This window comes from Mytilus californianus, unplaced genomic scaffold (assembly GCF_021869535.1).
Source record: "Mytilus californianus isolate M0D057914Y unplaced genomic scaffold, xbMytCali1.0.p SCAF_1, whole genome shotgun sequence".
Taxonomy (NCBI): domain Eukaryota; kingdom Metazoa; phylum Mollusca; class Bivalvia; order Mytilida; family Mytilidae; genus Mytilus; species Mytilus californianus.
This window is the reverse complement of record NW_026262581.1, coordinates 61,046,517-61,058,342: the sequence shown is the minus strand read 5'-3', so window position 1 is coordinate 61,058,342 and position 11,826 is coordinate 61,046,517.

Below are 11,826 nucleotides of genomic sequence, written 5' to 3'. Positions count from 1 at the left end.
GAAAGAGATGTATCATCCACATTTAACCGTTGTGCAACTCTTTGTTTGTGCAAGTTTCTATATTTTATATTGAAGGGTGTTGATTTCTTTGTGTCGCCGTTGATACGAAGGCAAACAATATTACATCACCTATCCATACACAAATGTATGTCACAAAATGTTTTAAATATTGAAAGAAAAAGAAAAGCATAATTCTGTTACCTTTAAATTCATGGCTGACTCCCCCGAAGTAAAGGAAAGAAATAAGATGCAAATCACATTTATATCTTAATAAGGTAAGTATTATTCTCTCAACTAAACTTTTTGTATCATAAGTGTAAATGAATGCATATTTACCATTTATGTATTGATATATTGCATCTTTTTTATTTGATAAGGATGTTATGTATGCAAAGTCGCTTGGAAAATGATGTAAATATTAAGTATAAGATACAGAAAAAAGGTAACAAAAGAAAAGGCTGGTAACAACCGTTGCCGTATAGTTTTTCTGCACGAGTAGTCAGGTTAAGGTACGATGCGATAGCCGAGGACATTAACCTGACTACGAGTGCAGAAAAATAATACGGCAGGTTGTTACCAGTCCGTTTCGTTTGTTACTTTTTTTATATCCGACTTGTACGACGTTTTTAATTAGAAAGTAGTATATATTTTTTTTAAAGACAATTGCATTATTACCAAGATTAGAGACAAAAAAATGTCCATACTGGTTTATGTTCTACGATGTTTGGAGATAATTAGTTTTTAATGAATTAGGGATTTTGCGTTAACACTAGCGCTTCCCTGTTCTTTAAGCTGTATCCGAGTAAAATTATGGCTGATTACTTTGTTACATATAAATGACGTAGCAGTAGACTTTAAACTGTGTGTGTGCGTGGAAGAGGGGTCGTTTAGATGCCAGCCTATCGTGAAAAATGTGCGTTGCGTGCTGCTGTTATTTGTTCATTTTCTGAATTAAAGGTGGGTGATGTGTTATAGCCCAGTGAATTCTAAATAAAAGAGACAACAGAGGTCAAGGTTTGAAAAGAAATAAGTTATACACGTCGTCATAAAACCTGCAAGTTGGAAATCATTGGATGCCTTAGAATGATTCTTCGGAGAGAGATGTATCACCCAACATTAACTGTTAAGCAACTTTTTTTGCATGTGTAAGTGTCTTTATTTTATATTTACGGGTAGTTTATTTATATTTAAGGACTAATTAGAAATAATGGATGACCCCTCTAAAGACAGAAGAATGAAAGTGATTCCTATAAGTAGACATTGCCATGAAGCAAACAATATAACATTACCTATCCATACATGTGTATGGCACATAGTCTTTTTAAATATTAAAAGAAAAAGAAAAGCATAATATTGTTACCTTTATATTCATAGTTGATTCCCCGAAGTAATAGAAAGTAATAAGACGAAAGTTCAATTTATATCTAGATGGGGTAATTATTTTACTTAGAACTGAACTTTTGTATCAAAAGGCTAAATGAATGCATACTTTAATATTTATGTATCTTTTTTATATTGTAAGGATGTTATGTATGCAAAGTAGCGTGGAAAATGTAGTAAATATTAAAAGAACATGTGCAAATGTATATAGTTTATAATATTCAGTTAATACGTCCATAAGTCTTAATAAAATATCCTGTTAGTTTCTGAATTATTTATGATAGACAATGCAGTGTCTGGTTTTCTTTACACAAGGTACACAAGGTACATTGTACATTTTGAGATTTCTTTTATTTTGTGAATTTTACTTATTGCTGCTGATACTGAGGTCTGTAAATATATTGTCTTAGAAAATGCATAATGATGTAAACCTTAAAGGTTGCGTCATACATCTACTCGAAATGTACCTGCATTTATATAAAGTCAACGCCAATATACAATTTTTTGGTTTAACACTAACCGTTCTGTAATAACTCAAAAAGAAAATCGTCCAGTAGAAATGTTCATCGGTAAAGTTGTTTTGTAAATTGTGTATTTTTGTATACACGATAGAAACTTGTAATTTTTTGGCAAATATAAACTTCATTTACATTCGCTTCGACACAACTGTTCTGAACGATGTTACAAACCTACATGATGACTTAATTGACTAAGCTACAGTATTGTTATAATACTAATTCACTGGTATTTGTATATCACTATGTGTCTTTCAAATTAATGTTTTTTTCTGAAAAAACAAAATACATTGGGACGAAACTAAACGACTTCCTATTTCACTTAGGGTTATCCATAGTTTACATGGGTGTATGTCTTTTTGATTTTAGGCACAAGGGAGATAATGCTTAACACAAGAAGGTTTGAAAGTGACTGTGTAAATTGGTAAGGTTTATTGTCTTATGGATTTTTAAAAAAAACATTAAGCTTATCCTTGACACTTAGTAACATCGACATTGTTTTAATCTCTATTCCTATGTTAGTCATGACGTGTTTAGGTTTTCCTACGCCATGCACTCTATCAATTGGACGAATGCATAACGAATATTATACGCATTTACCTTTTTTTTTTGTTGTACATTCTCTCTGCAAGCAGAGAAATGTCAACAAAATACGTTTCATACAGAAACAAAGCTTACTTGAGAATCGGACTTATCAAACATACACAAAATGATTTGTTCAAGATGACGTGACTTGTATTACATTTAAGTTATTTGTTGGCTAAGATTTTTCTGTTTCATGAAAGATAACTCAAATGCCTAAACACATATGAAATGATTTAGTGCACAAAATACGGGTTTCTGGAGTAACCGTTGCTAGAGCCCAACAATTTTGAAAAGCCAAAAGATAAAAAAAAAAAAAAACGTTGGAAAGCAAAAACATCAAATGCGCTCAATAGAACATTGAAGACAGTCTACGGTTACCTTTGCCTGAGGGATTTGCATCAATTACACAATTTTTGGAACCGAAAAAATTTACATATAAAATATATGATTTGAATCGAAACATTTAAGCAAGATACTGTAGCTCGGAATTTGTATTATTAACAATGCCTAAATAGTTTTAAAATATTTTAATATCCTTACATAAATTCTAAGATGACGCATATGATATGAGATATTTATCAAAATAGTAGACAGAGCAATCAGTGATCAAAATCAAAGAATATTCATTTTTTAGAAAATTTTACAAACATGAATAAACACACTCCCGGAATCTTAACAAGCATTTTATATACCTGATCATCGACAACTAGGCTGATGACCACCTTGCATCGCTTTTATAATAACTTCCTGTTCTCAACTCATTAATAAAAAAATTATCCAAATTTCTAGACGTTTTAAATGGTTTAAATACGTATAAGCCCTTATCAGTGTTATCAAATTCTAAAGCATATTTTACTTAAATATATGCAATATAAACAATATTACGATAATAAAGATTATTACAGAGTAACAGATGTAGTAAACATGCACTTTGCCTCTCTTTATTCGTAGCAAAGACTGTTGAATCATCGATAATTGTGTAAAATTGGAATAATTCATAAGAGAAGTACAATATCTAATTCATTATGTAACTTAATATCAACATGGCATTTAGATGTGGTAAGATTGTCAGCAAGACAACTATCCAACAGAGTCGTAAGCAACTACAGGTCACTAAATAAACATAATTCATGTTCAATTATAAGGACAAGATTAATACTTTAGAGTAGTACATTCTAGAGATTGAAGTACTATGATATTTATTAAAATATACTTTTTCACTTTTTGGTCTTTTGGAAATATTGTTTGTGCAGTATTCAGACCCCTCTACTAAGAAATTTGTTTTGCATGCACACGTTTAAAAATTGCGGTTTTTATCCAACGCAATCATAGGTTTTAACGTTGTTTTCAATTTAGACTTGTTTATGATATAATTATACACACTTTGTGTATCCTCTTATCCACTGAGAAGGTGCTACCGACAACGATTGATTACACATTATTTGAAACCATATCAATCAATCGTACTAAAATAGATTGAGCTATATAAATCTTCCAATATCCGGGGTCGAACTCAGCCTGATCATCATCTACCCCGCCTTCCATATTAAATTTCCGGAAGAGAAAGCATATCCTGTCCCAATGGATTTAATATGTGCAAATGTACCTGAATGAACTTAGAATTAATGACATATATATATGTTTTCCGTGCATTTTTTTGTGAAGAAGTATTAACGGAAATACCGAACACCAAGGTAAATTCAAAAAAAGGAAGTTCATATTAACTGACAAAATCAAACATTAGACTTTATCAACCAAGGGAACGAGTGGGAGGAATGGACATATATCTGAACATTAAGCAAGTTCAATAACACTTTAAAGCACTTCTTTATGACAGCTGAGATATAAATGCAGATGAAATATAAATGGTGCTTTATGCAAACAGACCAGCTTGTGTATAAATAACGGAAACACAATAATGTTATATAGTAGAAAGGTCGATTGTAGGAAAACATTAATTTTGATGTTAAATATTTACCGAATTGTACTTATCACCGGGTTTGTACTTACATGAACAATACGACGGGTGTCACATGTGGAGCAGGATCTGCTTACCCTTCTGGAGCGCCTGAGATCACCCCTGGTTTTGGTGGGGTTCGTGTTGCTCAGTCTTTAGTTTTCTACGTTGTGCCAGTTTTGTATACTGTTGTTTGTCTTTTGATCTTTTTTTTTGCCATGGAGATGTCAGTTTATTTTTGACCAATGAGTTTGGATGTGCCTTCGGTATCTTTCGCCTCTCTTTTAAAGGAATAAACGACAGTATTATCAAGGACGTATATACTAGCGAAAGCAAGTATATATATTTGATTAGAATGTAAAATATACGTCCTTGGTATTATATTTACCCGTAATTTGAACCACCACCATGGCGTTAATAGAAATAAGAAGATGTGGTATGAGTGCCAATGAGACAACTCTCCATCCAAGTCACAATGTGTAAAAAGTAAACAATTATAGGTCAAAGTACGGCCTTCAGCACGGAGCCTTGGCTCACACCGAACAGTAAGCTATAGAGTTAAGTCTTTTTCTTCTTAATGTATAAAGTATTAGGGTAGCAAAGAAGTTTCAGTGCGAAGACGAATACAATTACACAGACAAAAATATATTCAGAGGAGAAATTTAACACTTAAAAAGTTTAGGAATAGCAAAAAGAATATTGCATTTTTATCCTCCCTCCGGATATTTTATTAAACAATGCATTGCGTCATATCCACACATTAAATATTTGGATAGTGCATCCATCAAATTTGCATTTTTAGAGACGATTACAAAAATCTATTGATAAAAGGACAGGTTAAATCATGTTACTTTCATGGAGTTTTTCCTCAGGGATCATTAGTTTACCAAACATGAGGAAATATTTTGTACTTTAAGATATATTGTACACAATATCTGAAAATGACCCAATTAAGGAATAATCAAGGTCAAGTATGCATTTGTTTCCCCATCATCATTTAATTTCAACATTCGTAGCCAGTATCATTAAAAATTTCAAGGAAATTAAGATGTTTTCTTTCGTTACGTTACTTTCATGTATAACAACTAATTCGGTTGTGTAATGTTAAAAATGAAACCCTAATTTGGTTGTACGGTAGGCATAAATGGTTAATAAACATGGAGTAACATACAGAGGTTGTACACTTTATTTGACTCCATTTGAAGCTCTGTTATTCCAATTCAAATCTATAGATATAAGGGAAGGTTCAATCATTTTACTATCATGGATGTTTTCCTCAGGCATCATTGATTTACCAAACACGTGCTTTAAGATCTATTATACATTATTTCCTGTATAACAGCTAATTATCATCTCCTCGGGTCCTTTTGTAGCCGACCATACGGTATGGGTTTTTTCTCATTGTTGATGGCCATACGGTTGCCTATAATTTCTTACATCCACTCCATTTTGAACTTTAGTGGATAGTTGTCTCACTGGCAATCATACCACATCTCCTTATTTTTATATTATAAGTTGAACGATGCACAGTCTTCGGACTGAATTCTTTTTTACTACCTGATTGGAAGATATTACTGACTCTTTCATAGTAAAAGTCTATTGATTGGTTGGGACAATTCGAAACCTAGTAAATGTCCTTTAACCCCGCATAGTGTCGGGTTTGAACTCTCTATTTTAGATATTAAAGTTGCATCGTGATCAATCATGCATATCGGTAAACCGGAACATTATACATTATTCTACATATAGCCGAAACTCCTGTAATTAGATATAAGAAGATGTGGTATGAATGCAAATGAGACAACTCTCCATCCAAGTTACAATTTGTAAAAGTAAACCATTATAGGTCAAAGTACGGCCTTCAACACGGAGCCTTGGCTCACACCGAACAGCAAGTTATAAAGGGCCCCAAAAATGACTAGTGTAAAACAATTCAAACAGGAAAACCAACGGTCTAATCTATATAAAAAACGAGAAACACTTATGAACCACGTCAACAAACGACAACCAATGAACATCAGGTTCCTGTATAAAAACGCACACGTGATCTTTCCACATTTCATCCAGTCGCTCTTTGTTATAGAGACATTATTATAGTTGAAACTTATATGATAACCTAGTGACACACCGCGCATGTATTTTTCCTCGGTTATACATATTGATTTTTAGTAAGATTATCCGAAGATAACAATTAAATTGAAAAACGGATGTAAACAAATCAATCATTTTCGATTAATATCAATATTGATACGGGAATAATTTAGAGGAGGGTTTGCGCTTGGCTAGACGATGCCTAGCTATCTTACCGTGGCAAGATAGCAGAATGTGAAGAACATAAGACGAGGGTATACTAATAAGAAGAAATCTAAGTACTAACGTGCTGTTTACTCGGATGAACCCAAGATCTGATGGCTTGCTAATAAATAAAAAAAAATGTTCTATCTCTATGTAGACTACTAGCAGTTGCCTTTTCAAGTCAAATATCAAGCATTTCATCCACATTTAAGAGGTTAACATACTAGTATTTAACATTAAAAATACTTGTCTAGGTTTTGTGGGGATAAAGGGTCGAAAGGGATAACAAAAAAAGTTAAATATGTTTTACACTGTCTGCAGACTGGATAATACATTTAATGGATGCATTTCGATTAGACGTGGTTGTGTTTAAAAACACACCCTACCCTAATACTGGAGAAGTTTAAGTGACTATATTTCTACACTCATGCGACTCTTGCTTGTGTAATCGGTTCGCTTTGGTTGCCCTTTTCCTTAAAACTTCACAGCGTAGACCTGTTTTGTTCTTAAATTGTTTTAGATATTTCTAATTAACTCAATTTTTCTAAATCATGCCATTACCCCAACAATGCATAACATATTGATGTAACCATGTTTATGATAGCTATTGGTTTATTTGTCTTGGTGAATTGTTCAAACAGAATATGTAAATCACAGAAGCATAATTATGTTGGTTCGCTTAGTTTAATCAGTAGTGGATCAAGAAACTATTAAAAATGGGGAGTGGTTACGTGTTCATAAGGGGAGGGGGTAGGAGCCAAACCTTCTATAATACTAAATACTTATATTTAATACTTGTATATGAATAAGGAGATAATTAGTTAAAAGTCAACGGGTCAGCAAGCAATCTTACATAAAGGATTAACATGCATAGACATCTATTGACTATTTACGATATTCAAAATTCAGTCTATTGGAATTTATCTTGGTTTATCTTAAGTCAGAAATTGAAATTAAGTGCCTGTTAAACATTAAGGGCGTTGGTTCAAGGGACAAAACTGACTTACTTCTATAATATTTTGACTATAGAAAAGTTTTTGTTTGCTTTCCACTTTTAGAATCACCCTCAACACAAACACACACACGCATACAAAACACATTTTCAGTCTATTCCGTATATTGAAATAGAAAACAGTTACATGTACCTATAACAGCGATCCCTACCACATATTATATAGAAAATGCCCCCTCCCCAGAGTATAGGCCTAGCATGTCAATGCTCGAAAACCTAAAACTGTTTTTGATGTTGAGAAGAGTGGGCTTTCTCTCTGTCAAAATACAAAAGAAACATTGCCCATGCAAGGTCAGCAAATGAAAGCATTAAGAAATGCATCTTTTTTACCACCCAAATGCATCATTGTCATTCTTAAATTGTATGCATGATAGTGACCATTCCTGAATGTGAGCGTTAAAATAGTTAGATCATGTTCCTGAAATGTTTTTACGTGCAACAATATGTGAGAAATTACTTAATGGATTAGCACTGATGAACGTGTATTATATATTTATACGATGATATGATAGTTTACACTTTTCGGGCATCATAATAATGTGATATGATCAGAATATAAACACTGCTTTGTACTGAACCGCCACACTAAACCTGCGGCTCTTTTCACAAAAAATCTTACGATTAAAATTGATCGTAAGTTATACTGAAATGTGTATGACTTACGAGTATTTTTACTCTTAAGATTTTTTGTGAAAAGAGCCGCTGATTCTTTACACGCACGGTTTTTTCCACAGGTAGACATGTCAGCCTACGCGGAGACATTATTCCGACTCTGAGTCGACCTGCATGTCTATGCTCTTACTCCTAAATGTCGCGTACCTATAGCGGAGAAGCAGCAAAGGCGTATTACCAAGTCTTTGGGTCGACCCGGCCGGGGTTTGAACCCTCAACTTCCCGCACTCGAGAGCACGCTACAAAAAAACCACGAGGCGGTCAATAAAGTTTTTAAAGCATGTGTTACCATTTGTTTTGTAACTATTTATAACGAACTTAATATCAACTAAAATATTTGAAATATTTTGAAAGTTCGTTTTGGTGACACACCCTGAAAAATTTCTTGATCCGTCCCTGCTGATCCTTACAAGCATGTGACAAACACATAATAAGTAAGAGGAAAGTGCTTTACTTCTGTTTTCTTCACATTTACTTGAAATAATTTTATTTATGTTATCAAACATTAGTTCTATAAAATGATATCATAAGCAAGCTATGTATTGGGCTCTGTGTATTGTGTATATCATATACTAATGAATAGATAATAATTATTTACAATCATGATTGAGATGAGAGTATATATTGTCTTCGTAGTTTTATCATTAAGAGTAACCCGAATACTGTCAGTCGTTAAATTCCGCCGATCTCCTACTGATTTCCGATTGCTATATTAACCTGGATATGCTGTAGGCTGCTAGAGGGCGCAGAATTATTTGAGTCTAACTAAGAGTAATTTCAGTGATAAATAAATTTCATTGAAACAAGTCGTGACATACTACAACTCTTGGAAACTGGATTTAAATTTAAAAACATATATAGGCTGATAATGATTACTTAAATATACGGACGCACACATAATAATGTCTTTGAAACAATTATTCTATAAGAACTATTGTACAAAATAAATGCATTCACTTTCATGTATTAATCCCATGTTAACCGTAATAGTTTGGCGTTAACAGTTACATGTAAGCTGATAAGAAGTGAAACCTGACCGGTCGATGCTATAACAGAACTAGTGATATAATTCAAAAGGCAGATAACTCTAAATTATTACGTCCGTCACATTGTTATACAAGGAACATGCATATGCATATAAATCTTAAAATTCATCCGCTTGCATTGTTGGTACTAAGATGACCCATGTTATCTAGGTACATGTTCGTTATTATGATAGTCATGATTTTTAATTGATATATATAAATTCTCAAGACTAAACATGTTGATTACAAATAAATGCATATTTTCATAAATTTTCATTGATAATATTAATAGATATACGAAGCGATAAAGAATTCCATTTTGCACTCGATAACGTCAGCGTATTTATCATGTTTAAACGCAGTAAAGCGTGGTTAAAAGCACACTCAGAAACTGCTATAGTATTACTTCGGATGACCTTGAGGAGGCCATCCGAGTAAAAACGACTCTCAGACTATTAAAGCAACTATTTGTGCATGTTACCATATTTTAATTTCTAAATATGATTTAAAGGAGATGTGAAGTATACATAAATAATTAAGACAGCAACCCAATTAATCGACACAAAAAAACTGCTTACTTCTAAAGTTCGAACAGCGCATGCCTCTTGCAAGTTATAAATTCTTCTACAATGGACATATTATGTCATTACAAAATGTTTTAGCCTTTAACCCTCCCAAGTCTAGCTTATATAGAATAATTGTGAAAAATGTTAAAAGAAATTATGGCAAAAAATGATGTATATATATATAACTGATAACAATGAACAGAGTCAAAAACAAACGTCTTGTACATGTTTTGGAGAATTATTGAATATTTATACTAAACATGCAAGACGAATACAAGAAAGAAAATTGATGTACATCTATAAAAGACAAAAATACTGTTGGCATTGGATTATTTGAAAATGGATGTTTTCCAGAGGCATTTAAAATCATGTATACAAACACTATGATAATAAAACAGATAGACATCTACATGTCAACATATAAACGCTCTTCCACAAAATTATAAGTTAATTCAGCATTTTTGACTTTGAACGGTGACTACGATAAAGGCCTTATTTTTCTCTCAATATCAAATCCATCATGCGAAAAAGTGAAATAGAAAGAATTTTGTTGAACGCTTCGAAAGTAACGTAGGAATGTATACCCAAAAAAGGCCTCAAAACAGACTTTGGTAAAATTTTCCTAATCTTATGGATTTCAACGAAATTTAGGCTTTGATGGTATAAAGCGCAGTATTCGACAAACTAACTTTTTTAGTCAGATATTTTATTTATTATAACATGTATTGTAAGCATAATGTTGCAAGATCTTTTTGTTGACCTGTACGCTAGCGCTGTTTCCAGTTCTGAAAACGAATGGAAATTCGCCTGCTCTCTTTGTGTTTGTTGGGAAATTGAAATTGATGCTAACTGTGTCGTCAAAGAATGATATCTAATCTAGTTACCGTTTAAAATAAATTTCATTGTTATAACAGCCATCAATCAAAATTTGAAATTAAAGCTCGATATACTAGTAATATTTTGGCCTAACTTGTCCAACTTACTCTTTTTCCTATAGCCTTAGAACGTTGATGAGTTGATTTATCGGGACTATCGTGACCAGGGACCAGTAAATTTACTTTATTAAGTCAATGCTTAAGCTAAGTTTTTCTAGATCTCAACACTTCTCGTTTTAATTAGTTTTGAATGACAAAAGGCAGATAAAAGATAGTTCAATATAAGTTTTACGGGTCATTTTGAAAAGATGTGAGAAATCTTTTGAAAGATGTTTTTGTGTTCTCTAATGTTTAAATTTTACTACGTTTCACACTCTATACACTTTTCGAGACCTACTATGAATGCAACAGATACAGGCAAAAGTGGCCATTGTTTTCTAACACAAAGAAATAAACAACTGATATAGGAAAAAGTTAATGAATAACGTATCTTTTTGAAAAAAAAAATCGATAAAAAGATACAAACGCAGACGATTGAGTAATTATCCCCCTTTTTTCGGTGTTTATACATTTTCCCACAGGCATTTATCTCAGAACAAAATGTCATATATACCTTAATGTTATATTGAGGTATATATGGAAAAAATCAGAGACAAATGCGTGTGAATCCTCCACCCCCCCCCCCCCCCCCAAAAAAAAGAAGAAATTGCAAAATCTCAAAATTAGTATTTGCCGTTTATTTTTTGTTATTCACTATAAAATGCTTTTCTGCATTGAAAAACATTTTAAATTTCATCGGCTAGCTTTTTAGAAAAGCTTTTACTTGTTAGGTTGTCAATATTGAAAATCAAATACTGATTTCGTTGTACGGTAGGCATTAGTAAATGTGGAGTAACATACAGATGTCGTACGCTTTATTTGACTCCATTTGAAGCTTTAATTCC